The sequence below is a fragment of the Malania oleifera genome, chromosome 1 (genome assembly GCF_029873635.1).
Source record: "Malania oleifera isolate guangnan ecotype guangnan chromosome 1, ASM2987363v1, whole genome shotgun sequence".
Lineage (NCBI taxonomy): Eukaryota > Viridiplantae > Streptophyta > Magnoliopsida > Santalales > Ximeniaceae > Malania > Malania oleifera.
The window spans coordinates 723,880-743,569 of NC_080417.1; the positions used below are offsets into that span (position 1 = coordinate 723,880).

The 19,690-nt window shown below is 34.6% G+C and overlaps 1 protein-coding gene across 5 annotated transcripts in view; it reads left to right on the forward strand.

Annotated features, from left to right (window-relative positions):
* Nucleotides 1-17,012: 17,012 nt before the first annotated feature.
* LOC131150874 (eukaryotic translation initiation factor 6-2) overlaps nt 17,013-19,690 on the forward strand; it is a 29,716-nt gene continuing 27,038 nt past the window's right edge. The window contains exons 1-2 of one of the 5 annotated variants that reach the window (XM_058101934.1): nt 17,013-17,278; nt 18,566-18,607. The gene's annotated coding sequence lies outside the window, so the exon portion shown is untranslated. Of the gene's footprint in view, nt 17,279-17,389; nt 17,528-18,565; nt 18,608-18,641; nt 18,694-19,690 lie in introns of those variants that run through there. The other 4 variants (XM_058101925.1, XM_058101943.1, XM_058101952.1 and 1 more) reach the window with 4 other exon arrangements.

Sequence of the window (19,690 nt, forward strand, 5' to 3'; positions counted from 1 at the left end):
TCAAAAGGAATAACCACTAGAGCCTCACCAAAAAATATTTGCAACCATTATGCCTTTTTAACTCAAGATGAACCCAAAAACATTGAAGATGCTTTAAATGATGATTCTTGGATTATAGTTGTGCAGGAGGAACTAAGTCAATTTGAAAGAAGTCAAGTATGAGAACTTATCCCTAAACCCAAAGATAAATCAATCATAGGAACTAAATGGGTGTTTAGAAATAAGAAGGATGAAAATGGAGTTGTTGTAAGAAATAAAGCAAGACTAGTAGCACAAGGGTATAATCAAGAAGAAGGAATTAATTACGATGAAACCTTTGCCCCTATGGCAAGGATGGAAGCAATTAGGATGCTTTTAGCTTATGCAGCCCATAAAGATTTTAAGCTATATCAAATGGATGTAAAGAGTGCATTCTTAAACGGATATATAAATGAAGAAGTGTATGTCAAACAACCTCCAGATTTTGAAAATTCTAAAAATCCAAACCATGTATTCAAATTGACAAAAGCCCTTTATGGTTTGAAACAAGCTCCAAGAGCTTGGTATGAGAGGTTAAGTAAATTTTTACTTAAAAATGAATTTACAAGAGGAATGATTGACAGTACTTTATTCATTAAATCAAAAAACAAAGATATGCTAATAGTTCAAATATATGTGGACGATATTATATTTGGAGCTACAAATGAAGATTTATGCAAAAAATTCGCCACATGTATGCAAAAAGAATTTGAGATAAGTGTGATAGGGGAGCTAAATTATTTTCTAGGATTACAAATAAAACAAGCTAAAAATGGAACTTTCATAAATCAAACTAAGTACATCAAGGATATGCTAAAATAGTTTGATATGGAACAAAGAAAACCCATAGGAACTCCTATGAGTACATCCACAAGTCTTGATAGAGATGAAAAAGGAAAACAAGTAGACATAACACACTATAGAGGAATTATTGGTAGCTTACTATATTTAACTGCTAGTAGGCTTGATATTATGTTTAGTGTATGTGTGTGTGCTAGATTTCAATCAGCACCCAAGGAATCTCACTTAACAGCCGTCAAGAGAATTCTTAGGTACTTGGTAGGATCAATTGATCTAGGTTTATGGTATCCAAAGGACACTGATTTTAATATGATAAGTTACTCCGATGCTGATTATGCCGGATGTAAAAGTGATAAAAAAAGTACAAGTGGCACATGTCATTTTCTAAGACAATCCTTAGTATCATGGTTCTCAAAGAAACAAAATTCTATAACCTTATCAATCGCCGAAGCTGAATATGTGGCAGCGGGAAGTTGTTGTGCACAAATCTTATATATGAAACAACAATTAAAAGATTTCAATCTAGAGTATAAAACAATACCAATAAAGTGTGATAACACAAGTGCTATAAATATATCTAAAAATCCAATTTCACACTCAAGAACTAAGCATATAGACATAAGACATCATTTTTTGAGAGATCATGTTCAAAAAGAGGATATAATTCTTGAATTTATAAATACAAGTGATCAATGGGCTGATATATTTACAAAACTTCTAAGTGAAGAAAGATTTATACATATTAGGAGAGAACTTGGGCTAATCCATAGCAGAGAAGTATATTAAAAATGAAATTTCAAAATTTTCATGCACTTCAGACGTCTGAACTTCACACGAAACGTCTAAGCACTGTAGCAGACAGGTTCAGATGATTGAACCTGGGACTTCAGACGTCTGAGCGCCTACTGACTTTTCAAATTCCAGGCTTTAAAAACTTCAGACATCTGAAGTCGCGGAGTTTATATACCTTTAGCACACTAAACCCTAATTTCAGACTTCTGAAGTTGCTTGCTTCACTCATCCGATCACCTCCCTTTTCATCTTCTCCCATCCTCACTTAAACTAAAGCTTCTTCTTTACAAAGATTCACCTCACAAAACCTAGGGCATCCAAAATCTCGTATCTTCATACCTCGAATCAAGCAAACTGCAAACAAGGGTTCTTCATCGGGGAAGGATACTCAAAATATTGACAAATGGTTGGTTGCTCCTCGAGCTCAAATCCGCTATCGAAATTCACTGAGTTGTGTAGAACCAATCTTAGGTAAAATCTTGGATGTATCATTCTTCACTATTGAATTTCCAAATGTCCTTTCATTGTTTCATGACATTGGTTGGCTTGATTTCATCACTCAATAACCCAAAGGTTGTTTTCCTCATTTGGTCAAAATTTTTCTATGCAAATATGACATATGAAAATAGGATTTTTTCTTCGGAAGTTAAAGGAAAGAAAATTTTGCCGAATTCTGAAATATTGTCTCCCATTTTCAAAATTACTCCAGGAGATTTTAATTGTCCTATGTTTGCTCAATCTTGGATCCTAGAACAAGGATTCACTCCTGAAGCTTTTCTTCCACTGATCATGGAAAATGAACCTATCTATTTTGCACATCCTCCACTATACAAGCAACTAAACTTAAAAGGCCAGATTCTCCAAAAACTTGTTTCAAACAATATCATACCAAAACAAGGCTCTTTTGATCATCTTTCTTATATTGAATGCTTTGTTCTTTGGTGTCTACTTAAAGGAAAGAAACTAGATTTGGCTAGTTTAATCGTTAGGTGGATGTGGACCAAACTGGAATCTAATCGAGTTATTATTCCTTATAGAGGAATTCTTACTCTTCTTTTTACTCATCTTAATGTTACCAATATCTCTGAATTTTTCATAAAAAGAACCCGATATGATCTTTTCAATGAGACTTCTCTCAAGCAAATGGGGTATGACAAGGGAAGTTTAGGATGGTACTTGAAAACAGGAAGGACTACACATGCACCACCTGCCTCTGCAGCCCTCAGCCTCAGCCTCTGCACCAGTATTAACAACAGCACAATCTTCTTCTACACAAGACCTTGGCTCATCTCAAGACACACCTTCATGGTTCTTATCCTTTCAAAAGGATTTCTCCAACTTTTCATCTGAAGTGTGCACTGGACTTCAGAACATTAAAGAAAAAGTCACATCACTTGATAAGCCGGTCACTCATATAGAACAATATCATACAAAATCTTCTAAAGGAAGTGATCCTATGGACATTAGCTCTGCTCCTCCAAGTGGAGATGATGATGATGATGATAATGATGATGACTCTGTAGAAAAAGAAGGAGATTCTGAAGAAGAAGGTGATGAAGGGAATACTGAAGAAGAAGGAACTCAAGAAGAAGGAGAAGAAGAAGAAGAGCAAGGAGATGGCTCTGAAGAAGAAGATTAGGATAGTTAGAAGCTACCTAGCTTAGGTTACTATGAAACTTTTTGTTTGTCATAAAGTATCAAGACTTATCTACCTCAAATATCTATAATCATGCTACAATGCAGCTTTTTGTTGTATTTCTGTTTTTGTATGGGAACATATGAACATTCTATGTATTGCCTCTTTGTACTGATTACCTTTTGTTATAAGAATGACTTTTTGATGGTTCTTCATAATCTTGTTACTCTTTTTGACTAACGACAAAGGGGGAGAGAGTGCTTAGTAAAGATAAAATATATAGAGATCATAATGAACTATATGAATCTTAACATATATGGACACATATGAAAACTTGAACTATATGAATCTTAACATATATGGACACACATGAAAACTTGATGAATGGAATTTAAATTGATATGGATATATGATGAACTTTCTATCTTTCTATGGCTTGCTTACTAATGCTCATAGTAAGGGGGAGTACTTTATTTCATGGTTTGCTTATTAATGTTTTATAAATCCTTTATATTTACTCCTTGTTTGTCATCACAAAAAATGGGGAGATTGTTGGCCTAACAAGGTTTTTCAATTGGTTTTGGTGATAACAAACAAAGGACTATTTAACTTGGAAAGGTTGAGTTTTTGTGTTTCAGGAAATAAAGATCAAGTATAGTTCAAGTAAAGATTAAATGTGATTCAAGTAAAAATCAAGTATGAATCAAGTGTGGGCCAACTAATTAATGATCCAAGGAGAATCTAAGGTATTTGCAGATAAAAGTTAGCTCAAGCAAATTGTCAAAGAAACTTCAAGAACAACGAATGAGAAAGAATTCAAGCATGACATATAAAAGCTTGGGAAACAATTTGTAAGTATTTCAAAAGCTAAAATATCGTTTGAACTATGTTTTTGAAGCTCTTCCAAGAGATTATAAGGACTTAAAGACCTATTGAAGTTTTATGAAATAAGTCTTGTAAAAATCATAAGAGAGCAAATCAGTTTTTAAAGAAAAATACTTTCTAAAACAAGTTCTCGGTAGATCAGATGACTGAACTTTTCAGTTCATATGTCTGAAGTGACAACTTCAGATGACTGAACTTCATGTTCAGACATCTGAAGAATTACTTCAGACGTCTGAAGATTAAGTGCAGACGTCTGAAGATTTTATGGATCAAAATAGAAACAGGCAGTAGCAGTTCAGACGTCTGAACTTGCGACTTCAAACATCTGAACTTGACACCTCAGACGTCTGAACCTTCTCTTTAGACATCTGACCCTGTACCTAGTTCAATTTTTAAAGGGTTTGAGGAACTTCAGATGTCTGACCTCGAATCCTCAGACATTTGAACACTATTCAACGGGCAAATTTTTAAAAAATCTTATTTTTTAAATTATAGCCGTTTGAACCCCAAATTTTCTAACAACTTGGGAAACTCTCAAAGGAAACTTTTGCAACAAGGAAACTTGCTTGGAAGCCTATAAATACATAGTTCTTGTAAATTAAAAATACACCAAGCATTGAAAATCTCTCAAGCTCTCTTCCTCTCAAAATCTCACCTTGATCAATCTCTTGCAAGCTGAAAGTATTGTGAGTCTGATTTTTTTACTCATCAATTCCTGAAGAAAGATTACTGATTTCTCATCTAGAGAAAAGGAATTTGGTGAAATCCCTGTTAAAGCTTCAAAAGTGTATTTCTTTCTTAATATTTATCTTTTGAAGTACATAGTTTCTATTTGTACTAATCTGCTCTTTGTGTGAGCATCTCTTGTACACCAGCTTTTTGATATCTCTCTTGTAGATTTTGGACGATTCTAGGCTGTTGGATTATTGACCAAACAAGGGTATATTGTTTGGAGAAGGCAGGCTCTAGCCTTGGCTAAGGAGTGATTGTAAACAGGCGTTGTTCCACCCGGTAACGAAACTGCTATAGTGGAAACCTTTGGTATTTTGCCAAGGGCGAGGACGTAGGCTGTGTTGAAGTTAAACCTCATAAAAACCTTGTGTCTTTCTCTCTTCTTTACTTTTTATTTTCTATACTTGCTGTTATTGTGTGATTTAAAGTGCAGGTAGCAAGTTTCAAAAGTCAGACATAAACAAAGACTCTTGATATTTAGAAAGTACGTTTTGATTAACCGTTTACGGAAACCCAAAAGGGAGTACGTTGTTTAATCTATGAAAATCTTGATCAAGAGAAGTGCATACGAAGAGGTTACTCAAAAAAGGTGGTAAACAATCACAGGGAAATTGACAAAAGTACTAATATTCTTGGTTGAGTGGTTGAATTGTTTTGATTTCATTGATTGGCTTGTGAATTTAAATTTCAGTATTTTCAAATGTGATTATCAGTTATTAATTGTGTTTTTCTTGGTATCATAAGCAAAAACTCAAAAATTATTAAAATAAAAAAGAATCCAATTCACCCCCCCCTCTTGGGAAGCTATTCTTAATTTCACCCTGGATGCTCTTTTCCAGCACCAAAGCCTTATTAACCAAGTTTGAGAAATTTTGGACCTGCAATCCCACCACCAACTCATAAATTCTGCGTCTTAGGCCTTTTCAAATTTCCTGGCCTTCCTTACCTCGTTTGGGTTCAGAAATGGTGCAAAGCATGATAGCTCCACAAATTTCATTGCATACTCCGCAACAGTCATATTCCCCTAGGCCAGGTTAGTAAACTTTTCAAACTTTTCCTCTCTGATAGATAAGGGAAAATACCTATCAAAGAACAACTCTTTAAATCGCTCCTAGGTCAGTGTTATGTTTTCCAGCCTCTGCTCCTTTAATAGCTTCACAGAAAGCCACTAGCGTTTCGTGTCTCCAGTCATTTTAAATGCGGCATAACGGACCTTTTGCTCGCCATGCAGTCGAGTACGGCCATGATCTCCTCTGTCTCCTGTACCCAATTGTAATGCCCCGAACTCGAAGACTCGGTCCGGTGCATTATAACTGAATAAACTATACTTCGTGGCGCCCCGAACCCGCCTGGTGGGACTCAAGTGCCATGTCATCCATTCATTTACCTAATACCTGACATTCTATTATCATTTATGCAGTGGAAAACATAAATATAATCCTCCAACAATATAATACCAGAGTTTCTAACTATAACAACCCAAATAATCCATCCATCAACCTGCATTTACATATATATACATTTCTCCAACATCCAGTATTCACAACCATCCATAACTCAGAAAACTTAAAACATAAAACATAAAAACTTAATACAACTCAAAAAATATCATGAAGCTTATACCCTTTCTTTCTAACTCAAAAATACTATAACATCCCTGAACTCTCTAAGCTCGATCATGCGGAGGTCCTGAAAAAAATGAATTTTATTCGGGTGAGACACATCTCAGTAAGGGAAGAAACAATATATTAAAATAACGTGTGACCAACATGAGGTTATAATCAACATAATATTCAATATTTGCAGATCTTTAACATAATTTTTGAAATCATTTTCTAAACCTAATCAATCACATGCAAGATTTTTTACCCACGAGAAAAACCTAAGCATAGGGGTGATTACCCGCCCATACAAGTAGCATCCCTCTGCTCTGATACTTTAGGTAACCCGAAGGTCACAACTGAAGCATACCAAGGCACTCACCTTACTCAGTAAGTCCTTAGGTAAAGAAGTAATCTCGTACTCACGCGGTTCATCCAAAGGTTTACCAGCAAAGGCTCCCGAGAATAGGAAAATCTACCTGCCCATACAAGTAGTTTCCCCCTGCACTAGTACATTATGCAGTCTATTGCTACACCTGATACTAATCAGGGCACTCGCCTTTCTCAAAAAGCCCTCGGTCAAAAAGTTTGCCTCGCCCAAACATAACATGTTCTACTAGCATAAATACTAATAATACCATAATACATTATTTTGTATGTGATTTATTCTACATTTCTTAACTCTTCATGTTTCCATCTTTGACATTTCATTTCATTTCACTTTACGTGGCATTTTCCATTTCACATTGTTCACATTTTACATTTCATTTCCATTTCATTCTCATTTTTCATTTCATTTCATACCCAGCATCTTTCAACTATTTTTGTGTTAGTCCCAGCATCTTTCAGCTATTTTTGTGTTAGTCCCAACATCTTTCAGCTGTTTTTGTGTTAGTCTCAGCATCTTTCAGCTGTTTTTGTGTTAGTACACATAGAAATACGCTAATATGCTACCCAACATCTTTTAGCTATTTTTGTGTTAGTCCCAATATCTTTCACATATTTTTGTGTTAATCCCAGCATCTTTCAATTGTTTTTGTGTTCGTCACAGCATCTTTTAGCTATTTTTGTGTTAGTCCCAATATCTTTCAGCTGTTTTTGGTTCCATGGTTGCCTTAACACACACATGCAGCATATTTCATATAACATTTTCATTTCAATTCATTTCCTGTATATTCCGCATCTCATACATATAACATAATTCCACCCAAAATTCTATTTTACTCACGCCACACTATTTAGTAGTAAAACTTATATATATATTTCCTGTAAAATAAGTCAACCTACATTTAACATTTCTATATTGAAAATATATCTTTCCTTTTTACATAATTATCCTGAAAATATCATTCACTTACATCAATTCATTTTCACATATACGTATCTAAATAAACAGCCCTAGGCTCAGAAAACGTACTTTAAACAATTGGCATTTTAAACCCATATAAAAACATATACACATATATTCATAACATATTTCATTTTCCAATTAATTCATAAAAATCTGGTTTAATATATATTCCCCCTTACCTGGTTTCTTAAACTACGCCAATAGGGGACCCCGAAAATATACTTGCGGCGCTCACCCGAACCCTGAATCAAAAATCATAGTTCCATTAAATCAAGCTTAAATAAAATACTATTTTAACATTTCCTAGGCCCATAAATTCCAAATGAATAATTATACCCTTAAATATAACCAATTTACCTAATTCCCTAAATCCCACTATCGCTTTAGAGTGGTGCTCAGGAAACCCAAATTGAAAATTTACTCTGGCCAAAATGACGACGATCGAGACTAGGACCCCTTGGTGGTGCATGATCGTCTATTTAGCGGCATATTTAAGGAGAAATTTAGAAAACAGGGAAATGTTACCTTACCCTAGGAGTGGTGCCTACGGCACTCCCACGACAAATTCGTTCCGGTAGAAATGTCAGTGGCGGAGATAGGAACCCAACGGTATCTTCAATTTTTCGATCAGCCGAATATTTGCTGAAAAATAAGGAGAGAGAGGAGGAGGACGGAGGAGAGAGACGAACATAGAGAGAAGTAGAGATGAGCGCAGGCTTTAGGTTTCTGGCTTCTGTAAAATCTAATTTTAACATTGGATCAAGCTTCTTGAAGAAGCTTTTAAGTATACATATCCACTATATAGGTAGTGACCTAGAGAAATTATAATATTTAAATAATAAAAGAATGGGGGAAAAGGAGAAAAGGAAAACAGGGCCTCGTTGACGAATTTAAGGGGTGCGTCGACGAGAGAGCATAAGGGGCTTGTCGATGAAGGAGCATTTCGTCGATGAGAAAGTACCGAAAAGATGTTTTAGGTATCTTTGAATTTCGTCGATGAGGGAAGAGTTCGTCGACGAATTGCCTCTTGACCTCATCGACGAGGTGACGTGGCTCGTTGACGAAGGTCAGTGTATAAATAGGCCAAATCTCCATTTTTGGCCAAAAACTCAAGCACAACTTTCATTTTCTCTCTCCTCTTCGATTTTCCATCCTTCTCTCTTAGTTTCTGGGTCCGTTCTTCGCCGAATCGATGATTCGAAGCCACCACGACACTCCTAGGGAAGTTGTCTGCATATCTACTAGAGTGAATCATTGGTGGGGCTAGTTCGGAACTTATCACAGATTTAGGGTAAGGCTTTCTACTCAGTATTTGGTTTCTTGACAGTTGTAGAAGTGTAGTACGCATATAAATATTGAAGTTTAGTTCTGGGGAATATCATTTTTAGGGTGTTGAACGGGGAATCCTGTGGGTGCAGGACTGTTTATCTTATGGGCTTTTCAAGAATCAGGTAAGGGAATAAACTAAGTTAGACGTTTTATAAAAAATAAGTATAATTTTATAGCATTTGATTTCAGGGAAAATATATGTATTTATATATAATTATGCATTAAGTTGAAAAATACTGCTGAAAATGACAATATGTTCGGAATGTATGTAATACCCATTTTTTGTGTGGCATGAGTAGAATTTATGATGAATTATTGTTTTTTGGGAATATGATAATGATATGAATTTTTATAATGAAAAACCGGCATATGGGTCAAGAGTTTTATATGTTTTTTTGGCGTACGAGCTGAGCTATGGATATGTTTTGCTGGCGTACGGGCCGAACCATGGATATGATTTGCCGGCGTACGGGCCGAGCTATGGATATGATTTGTCGGCGTATGGGCCGAGCTATGGTAAAATATGAAATGCCGGCGTACGGACCGATGATTTTCATAATGTATATATATATGCAAAATGATGTGATGATATTGATTTGACAATTAATAGTATGAAATATCCATGTATCACAATTTGATTATATGTTATATGTTATCAGAACCTAGTTGGCTTGATTTAGGCTAGCACTTGCATGGTACCACTGCTATGTGTTCATGATCATCATGATACTGTGTTAACGCTGCTGTACGGAGTAGCGTGAGAATGGATAGTCAATGTGGTTTTAAGAAGTGTGGACGACCCTGGCGTATGGGCCAGGTCTAGCAGACCCATCGTACTTACAGACTGTACTTTTGACTTGGCAGTGGTCGGCCAAGCATTGTCAGGTCCCACCTTCGGGCTGCACAACCCAGTCATGTAGGGGTAATACATGACAATAGTCAGCTAACCTACCAGGGTTGTTTTCATATTATTATTATTATGAGATGAATTACGCTTATAGAAATCCAGTATGTTCTACTATGTTATGATTATATATGTTTTTCCCATAAATGATACATACAGTTTTACTGGATATGCTTATGTATATGATTTTATGTATAACACAGAATTACTCATGTTGCCACACACTAGTATTAGTTTATTTCTCTTACTGATGAGAGGTGTCTCACCCCGAATTATATGAACTTTTCATGAGCCCCTGATAAGAGAGTGGATAAAGTTCTGCTGAGATAGATACAGTTGACCTGCCCTTTCCAAAGGGTAAGTATTTTGTTAGGGTCAGATAGATTTTTGTGAGAAGTGACCCTAGGACTCTTTTGGGATGTATATTTATAAATACAATGGATGTAATAACTCTAGTATTGTGATGGATGGTATTGTATATGGTATTATGAGTTAATTTATGATTTTATGTTTCCTACTATTTAGACTTCCGCATTGTGTTTCTGATATATCCCTGGTACCCACGGGTTCAGGTTGAATATGATATGTTGAATTTGTTAATGTGGTTTTTATTATATTATATTATAAAATATATATATATATATATATATATAATTTTCAATTAGTTTTTTTTTCATACTATTCATTTTTATTTGTTTATTTAATTAATTAATTTAATATTAATTAATTAATTAATAGTTACTCTCATTTTTTTTCTTTTAGGCTCACTACACCAATTCTCTGCAACCACTTGATCAGGTCCTCCTACGAAGGATGGAGGATTCATTATCATGAACTCCTTGATGTTGCAACCCTAACCTGCAGGTGGACAGTTCTGCTCTGTCGGATCCTTCCTCATTTTGGCTCTGATCTGTCGTGCTATACCCCGCAGCATTGCAGATGTATCAATGTCCCCTTCACTGGAAGTCTTTAAATCATCCCTTCCTTCAGCCTCTACATCCTCATCCCTATGATCCATCCTAAAAATAGGACAGAAGGAAGTGAGAATTCCATATTATAACCCCAAACAATACAATTATATAATTTAAATCTAATATACATCCAAGTTCTCCATATAAATACTAGTCTCACAGCTCAGAAACAAAATCATCTAAGGTTTACTATGACTTTTCTGAGGCCGTCAACTGCTTTAGAAAAAATCACAGGAAATTGTCAACGTATTTCCGCCTCTAAACTACAAAACAAAATCCTATACTTCTCAACACCCAACTTAACCTATCCATCTAGTATCCTTATCCTAACTGATTCCTATACTCTGGTATAAATCATCCCTAGGTTTGCAGAATCTCAAAACCTAATGCTCTAACATTTCCATAACCAGACGATGTGAATCTCAGCACACTTACAACTAGACATTTGCTCTGATACCATCTGTAACGCCCTGACCCTCTAAGTGGGCCTAAAATACTACTAATTCATTCATTTACTTGCTAACCAACATTCTAATATCATTTATGCTGCAAAAAACATAAATATAATCTTCCAACAATATAATACCAGAGTTTTCTACTTTTATCTATATACCAAACTCAACTTTTCATCCACCTGTACTCACATATTTACATATCCCCAACAATCAGTATTCACAACCATCCATCTCTCATAAAACTTCAAACATAAAACATAAATCATAAAATATTTACATCAAAATTATACCCTTTCTTTCTATAACTAAAAAATGCTATGATAACCTCGAAATCTCTAAGCTCGATCTTGTGGAGGTCTTAAAAAAGATAAATTTGTATTCGAGTGAGACACATCTCAGTAAAGGAAGAAATAATATATTAAATCAACATGTGGCCAACATGAGATTATAATCAACATAATATTCAACATTTGCCGATCTTTAATGTAACGCCCCGAACCCTTGACCCGGTCCAACGCGTTATACCCAATAAAATTCTGATAATTCATATTAAATACACAGTGGAAAGCATAACTATGATCCTCAATCATAAAATACTAGAGTTTACTATTTCTATCCATAATCCATAATAACCATTCATCACATGTATTCTTGTATATACACATATCTCCAAAGACATTCAGTATTCATAAACACTAGTATGTTCCACAACCATCCATATCTTAGAAGACTTAAAACATAAACATACAAGATAAAATATACACATCCCAAAAATATTATCAAAATGTTTATACCCTTTCTCTTTCTATAACCCCAAAAATGCTATATAACAATTAATATAACAATTGATTGGTATCTTTCATTAGCTTGGACTTTATGGAATTGGTTATGTTTTATCTACTGTATGATGATGATTGTATTTATGTTTTATGTATTGATTATTTTGGAACTGTTTGAGTTGGGTAGTTGTGGATAAATTATTAGATCTTAAAAACTCAAAATAGGTCATTTTTATACAGGTTTTTTTGGGAAATGTCCTATTTTCAAATGGCATGCTGTAAAAATTTTTTAAATTCTCAAACTTAGCTTGTATACTAATGATTTATACCTATTACCTAAGGCTATTAATTTCATAGCCCTTTTTTCTATTGCCAAAGGGGGGAGATGGATAAAGGGGGCAAATAATTAGGTTGAGCAAAAATTGGGTTGACTTGAAAATTGAGTTGAATTGAACTTAAATGAAAAATTATTTAAAAGTTTTACATTATGCGTATTGTTAGGGGAAGCCTTCTAAGGTTATCCCTATTTTTTGCATAATGTATTTGTCATCATCAAAAAGGGGGAGAATGTTGACTTTATCGGTCACACCCGATTTTAATAATGAAAAATATTCAGATATTTGATGGTTTTCAAGTGTATGTGCAGGTTCATCTTAGCAGATCAAGTAATGACACATGAAAGCATGAAGATCCTGAAGTTTTGTTTCATATTGTAAAGTTATTTTATGCAATATGACTCTGTAATGGTAAATAGGATATAAGGTCTGTAATAATTACCTGCATGTCATGCATATAGGATATACTGTAAGCTCAGTAAGACCTTAGTACCCAACACTCATGCACAAATATCGTTTATAATTAGGTGTGTAAAAAGGAATGGAATTGAACATAATAAGTACAAAATAAGTGAGGTCGGGCGACCGAAACCCATGAGTTCAAAACTCCTTGGGCACCTGAACTGCTGGAAAGTTAGTAGTTTGACTTGGGTTCGGGCTACCGAACCAAGAATGAGATTTGCATCTTTGAAACCTCGATTCGTTATTGTGATTTAATACAACTTGTTTCAAAGATATAGGTTGTTTATAACACTCTTGAACATTCCGGTGATAATATCTTGTTGAGTGTTGTTTGCACAAATAATAACATCACTGAGCTTACATATTCTATACTGTTGATGTTGTTGTGATTGATTACATTGGTACATAATCTGCTTAGTTGAGAAGCATATCTGTTGTACGCAAATTTGATTGAGAAATACTATTGTATTCTATGCGTGGCTTGAGGGGGCTGTAATCCAGCCCGGTAAGGATTGTCTGTAAAGGTTGAGGTCAGCCCTGTGCTAATTGACCTGATTGTTTAGGTGCCGCTCCACCCGTTAAGTGAGCCTTATATTGGTAATTCTTGTACTTGTTAGCCAAGGCGGGGCCGTAGACAGTTTGCCGAACCTCGATAACATTTTTGGGTGTCATCTTTATTTACAGTTTTCTCGTGCATGATTGGTTAATTTAATTGTGCTATCTAATTTCCGCTATACATTTAAATTGAGTTAATTTATTTGCACTAGATTGACCTTAAGGTTATGTAATACTGTTGTTAGGGAATTGACTTAGGGCATCGATTTTTGAAAATACCAATTCACTCCCCTCTTGGGATCACGGTAAAGCTAACAGTTAAGATTCCTTATTAAAAGGATTAGAAAAATAACATAGTAAATTCAAGGTTTTTAACATCCTTAGTGTCAACAGTCTCATTTGTCCTTTTAGTTCATTTGATTGATTAGTCAATTTGGTTAACGTGCTCAAACTATTGGCATAGTTCATAGTTGAAATTTGAAGCGCAAATAGAAATTGTAATTTTGTGAATAAAGAATTGAATCAATTTGTATGATTTAGAGCAAACTGTAAAATACCTTTATAAGTACATATAAAGGAGAAGAGTATTAAATGCGTACATGCCTATTAACATATGAGAAGTGTATTATCAATTGGAAGTTAAAAATGTATGTACCCAAATGTATGTACAAGCATTTAGAAAGGCTAGTGTTTTAGATGTTTTGGACAACTTGGACTTGTTAGATGGAAATGAAGAAATTGTTAATCTCTGAAAGAGTGAAGAAGTGAAAAAGATGTCATTGAAAGAAATGACTAGGAGGAGGTGATTTTCAAGGAAATGAGAAGTTGGAAGCAGAAGACAAAGTTTAAATGGATTAAGATGGTGATTATAATTCTAAATTTTCTTGTAGGATAGCAAATGGGAAATTGAGGAAGAACTTCTTTAGAGATATAGATGTGGGAATGGGGGGAGTTTATTTTAGGTGCTAGTCGAGTTCCTTCCAATATCATTGAGTTTTATATTATTTGTGTATGGAGGAGGATGCTTGTAGACTCATCAGGGTTTAGAATGAGATCTATTATCTAAAGATAAGATGGCTTTCTTGGAGACAGATAATATTTTCATATTATACTTTAATTTAATCGATTAATTTCTAAAATTTTCGGACGTAATTTATTTCCCTTACTTGATTCCTGGAGAAATTTCTGCTGCATAAAGCAGTGTAATTGGCGTTCGCACAAATCCTAGTATTCACATACCCTAGTTTAATCAGCTCAATCTCATAATAATTACTATCATAACATCCCTAGGCTCGCACGCTCCCGTTATTCGATTAAATTTGAAAAAAAATGCAGGTATGATAAACTTTTCGTATTTAAATTTAATTTCTAACGTATTTAAAAACACCAATAAAATTAAACCCCCACAATTTAATCTAGTTCTATGATATTATCAGAAATATAATTTAATCAAATCCCTACAATTTAACTTAATCTTAGGAATATTTCTAAAAATCTAATATAATCAAATCCTGCAATTTAATTTAATCTCAGGAATATTTCCAAAAATTTAATATAATCCAATCCTGCAGTTTAATTTAATTTCAGGAATATTTCTAAAAATCTAATATAATCAAATCCTGTAGTTTAATTTAATCTTAGGAATATTTCCAAAAATCTAATATAATCCAATCCTACAGTTTCTACAATTTAATAATTAAATACTACAATTTAAATGATTAAATTTTTTAAAACAAAAGACATAATTTGTACTCCTCACCTTAACCTTGAAGTGATGCCTAAGATCCTCAAATAAAAAATTTGCTCCGATTAAAATGCTAAGAATTGAAACCGGGGACCTTGTGGTGGTGTTCGTTTTTTCGATTTGGTTTACGGGTGGGGAGAGATCTTAGAGAGAGAGAGTGAGGTGGACGAAGGAGAGAGAAGCTTCATTCGGCAGTAAAATACTCAGATTCAATTATGCAGTAACATATAATTAAATCTCATGCCATATGATTTATTCAATAATTATAATTTCACCAATTACGTGTAGAATTTTCAAAATACATAATGGGTAAATTTAATTATAACCCAGATATGATCAATTCCCATTTTTAAATTTAATCCCCAATATATTTTAAAAATACGAATATGATCAAATCCCCGCAATTTAATTTAACTCCAAAATATTCCTAAAAAATATGATTTAATCAAATACTACAATTTAATAATTAAGTACTGCAATTTAATAAGTTAATTTTGAAAATAACGATTATTATAAAATCCTTAGGCTCACAAACACCAATTTAATTAACTCATAATAATAATAATAATAATAATAATAATAATAATAATCTAAAATTTAATTTCCATATGCCAAAATATTGAGAAAAACGTAAACATAATTCATATAATCTCATATTATAATTTAATCAGTTAAATTATAAAAATTCCTAACATAATTTAATCCCCTTACCTCACCCGAGAAGAAGTGCTTACGACGCTTTTACGACAAATTCATTCCTGTAAAAATGTTGGTGGCTGAGATAGGAACCTAGTGATATTTTCTGTTTTTCAATCGGCACACATAAACCCGACAAAATGAATAAAAATCCGTTAATCCGAACCGCATTCGACCTGTTTTAACTGGCTTATAATCATCCGTTTACAAAATAAGTCGAATATGGTTTTTCATTTTCATATTCGCCCCCATAGCGGGTCGGGTCGGATTTATCCGATGAATATCCGGCAACCCGCTTACATTATTAACCCAGAGCTGGCCCAGCCCAAGTCAGCCCACTGCCCAAGTGCCCACACGTGAGACACCCTGCTCGGCCCCTCCCACAGTCCCACTCTCAGGCCAGCCCCCCCTTAATGCCCTATTCGATTCAAGCCCTAGCCCTAATGCCCTATTTGTTCGTCACTCGAGCCAATAGAGACTCGGAGAGCTGAGAGCCAACATGAGAGACCCTTCTTCCTCGACCCTTCGAAGCCCTTTGCCTTTCGACCCTTTGCGAGTCCACCTTTGATCCTTCAAACCAGTAGGAGTTTCGTGAGTTCATCTTCAACACTTTGAACTAGCCGGACCTTTCACGAGTTTGTCAGGAGCTTGCACACGTAGACCTGACAAAATAAATAAAAATTTGTTAATTCAAGCTGAATCTGATCCGCTTTAATCGATTATAGTTAAACTGTTTGTTAAATGAATCGAATATGATTTTTCATTTTATATTCGCCCCAATAACAGGTCAGGTCGGGTTTATTGGGCGGAGATATGCCAACTCGCTTAAAACTCCTTTAATGATTAACGCATAGAGCCCATCAACCCCCCCAACCCACTTTACCCACGTCCAATTCACTGCCAACTGCCCAGTCCCCATGCGCACGCGGCCACACGGCCCACACCCCCCGGCCCAAATTCTCAGCACAGGCCACAGACAGCACACGTGACCACGTCTCACTCATCTAATCTTTTGATTCTTCTTTCATTCTCTTCGTTCTAGCTTCCCAGTTCCCGTTCACTTTCGTTTAGGGTTTCATACTTACATTTTTTGTCACCGTCGTCGATTGCCGCCCATCGTTCGCTCGCGGAGCCTTGTGAGTCTTTGACAACTCACCTCGCGGTGTTGCCGTACCTTCGCCAGTTCGCTGTTCGCCCATCGCTCTCTCGCTCGAGTCGCTCGTCGTTACAGTGTACACTCTTACTTTGTGTACGCACTACACTGCACTGACAGCACTCTACAGTCTGAAATAGGAATCTTTTGATTATTCTCTCATTCTCTGCGTTCTCACTTCTCATTTTAGGGTTTCACTTTCGCCGTCGCCGTCGTCGACTGCCGCCCATCGCTCGCTTGCTGCTTCAGCTTCACGAACCACGGAACCACGTTCAACTTTCTCTCTTTGGGGAAATTTGTCTTCTCAGTTCTGACTTCTGAGTTGTTTGTTGGTTTTTGATTTTTTGATTTTTGTTTTTCTGATTTTTAATTTTAATTTTTGATTTCGTTTCTTTAATTTTTGACAATAATACCAATCAGCCCATAAAAATTTTGTCTTAAGTTGTATTTGAGTTAGTTGATTTCGAGCTTTGTACTGAGATGGTATTCAGTATAATTTCACACTAAAAATATAATTCTACAACTTATTTGAAAAAAAGCAAGTATGTGGGGAGAACATTCAATCGTGGTTAAGAGTATGAGTTTCGAACTTATGATTTTAATTGTTGTGAATTTGAAAAAAAAAAAAAGGTCAATGCAATTTGAGATATGTAATTTGAGCATTGCTGGTCTACTTTGTTGGTAGAGCAAGAGATAATGAGATAATTTTTAAGAATTAAGGTTACCTTTCATTCAATCAATGTCTATTTTAAGGATATAAAATCATGATATAAGAAATTGATAGTTTAAAAAAATTAAAAGATGTTATCATAGTAATGTAAATAAGAATGTATCATAACATTGAATAGAAAATGATAATATCCTATTTTTAATATGAAAAATTGGGAATGTCTATTATGATAGATTCCCTGAATTTGAAAATAGCTGTGTTTAAAGAAACTCGCATGCTTTAAGAACAGTTGTAATGTTTAGATTTTAGAGAGACTCACACGAGTCACACGGTTTGAGTTTCTATTTTGAGTTGGATTGGGACTAATCTATTTTGTTTTAATGCTTACAGTTTTACTTACATGAATCATGAGTTGTTAATTAGTATAAACGATTGAATAATTGATATAGTTATTAGAAAAGTTAATACACAAACTAATTGCAAGTTGTCGTATACAACTTAAATTATTAAGACACAATATAAATTATTAATAAAATTATATTTGAGATTGGCGGATTATCCGCCCATCCACCATGAATTATCCGACCCGAAACTGCCTAATCCGCCATTTAAACGAGTTGAATATGGATTATAATTTCTTCACCTGATAATCCGCCTTATTTGCCATGGATTATCTGACCCGATCTGCTTTGCCAGGTCTAGGAGCTTTGTGAGTTCGTCAGGAGCTTTCGCGAGTTTGTAAGTTTTCCTTCTTCTTCTTCTACAGATTTGCTTCTTCCTCTCCTCACAAAAAATATTATTCAAGAAAAATCTCAGCAAAAAAGGTCCGTACGCACCTCTGCTTTTCCTGCTACTGTTCGACTGTTCATGCCTTCTTCTAGTTCGTCTCCATTCGCATATAGCTAGTTGCTGATCTTTTTTCTTGTTCTTCTCTATTTGTGTACTTGTTATAATTGTTTTTTGTTTATTGTTTTCCTCTTATTTTTTTGGCTTATTTCTGTTTCTTCCTCCCCCATTGGAGGCGAAAACTTCTTAATTATCGGTAAATAATAATATGAAATATAAAATCAATAAGTAAGAAGAATAGAAGAGATGATTTTGTGAATTTTTCTTGTGTGATAATGTTTTATTATAGAATACATTTCTCAAAATTATCTATTAATGAGAGAACATATGATTTTGTGAAAATTTTCTTGTGTGACACTATCTTTTTAGATGAAGATACAAACACTTTTTTATTATTTTTTTTCCTTTTTTTTAAGTGGGGTTAATTACAAAAAGAGCTTGAACTTGCACAATATCTTTGTCTTGTGGAGTGATCTCCATCTAATGGAGAATCACTTTTTTGACCGAATGTAAAATCTTTCATGATGTGTTCATGTGGAAGCTTTTCAAGCACAAATTGAATAAATATCTGTTATTGAGGGAATTTTTAACAAAACTTGTTCTTTTTGCCAGTCCTGAAAGTTTTCCAATATCATTGAGTTTTATATTATTTGTATACGGAGGAAGATGCTTGTAGACTCATCAAGGTTTAGAATGGGATCTATTATCTAGAGATAAGATGGCTTTGTTGGAGACAGATAATATTTTCATATTATATTTTAATTTAATCGATTAATTTCCAAAAGTTCCTGACATAATTTATTTCCCTTACTTGATTCCTGGAGAAATGCCTGTAGCCTAAAGTAGTGCCTGCGGCGTTCGCACAAATCTTAGTATTCACACACCCTAGTTTAATCAACTCAACCTCAGAATAATTACTATCATAACATTCTTAGGCTCACACGCTCCCGTTAATCGATTAAATTCTAAAGAAAA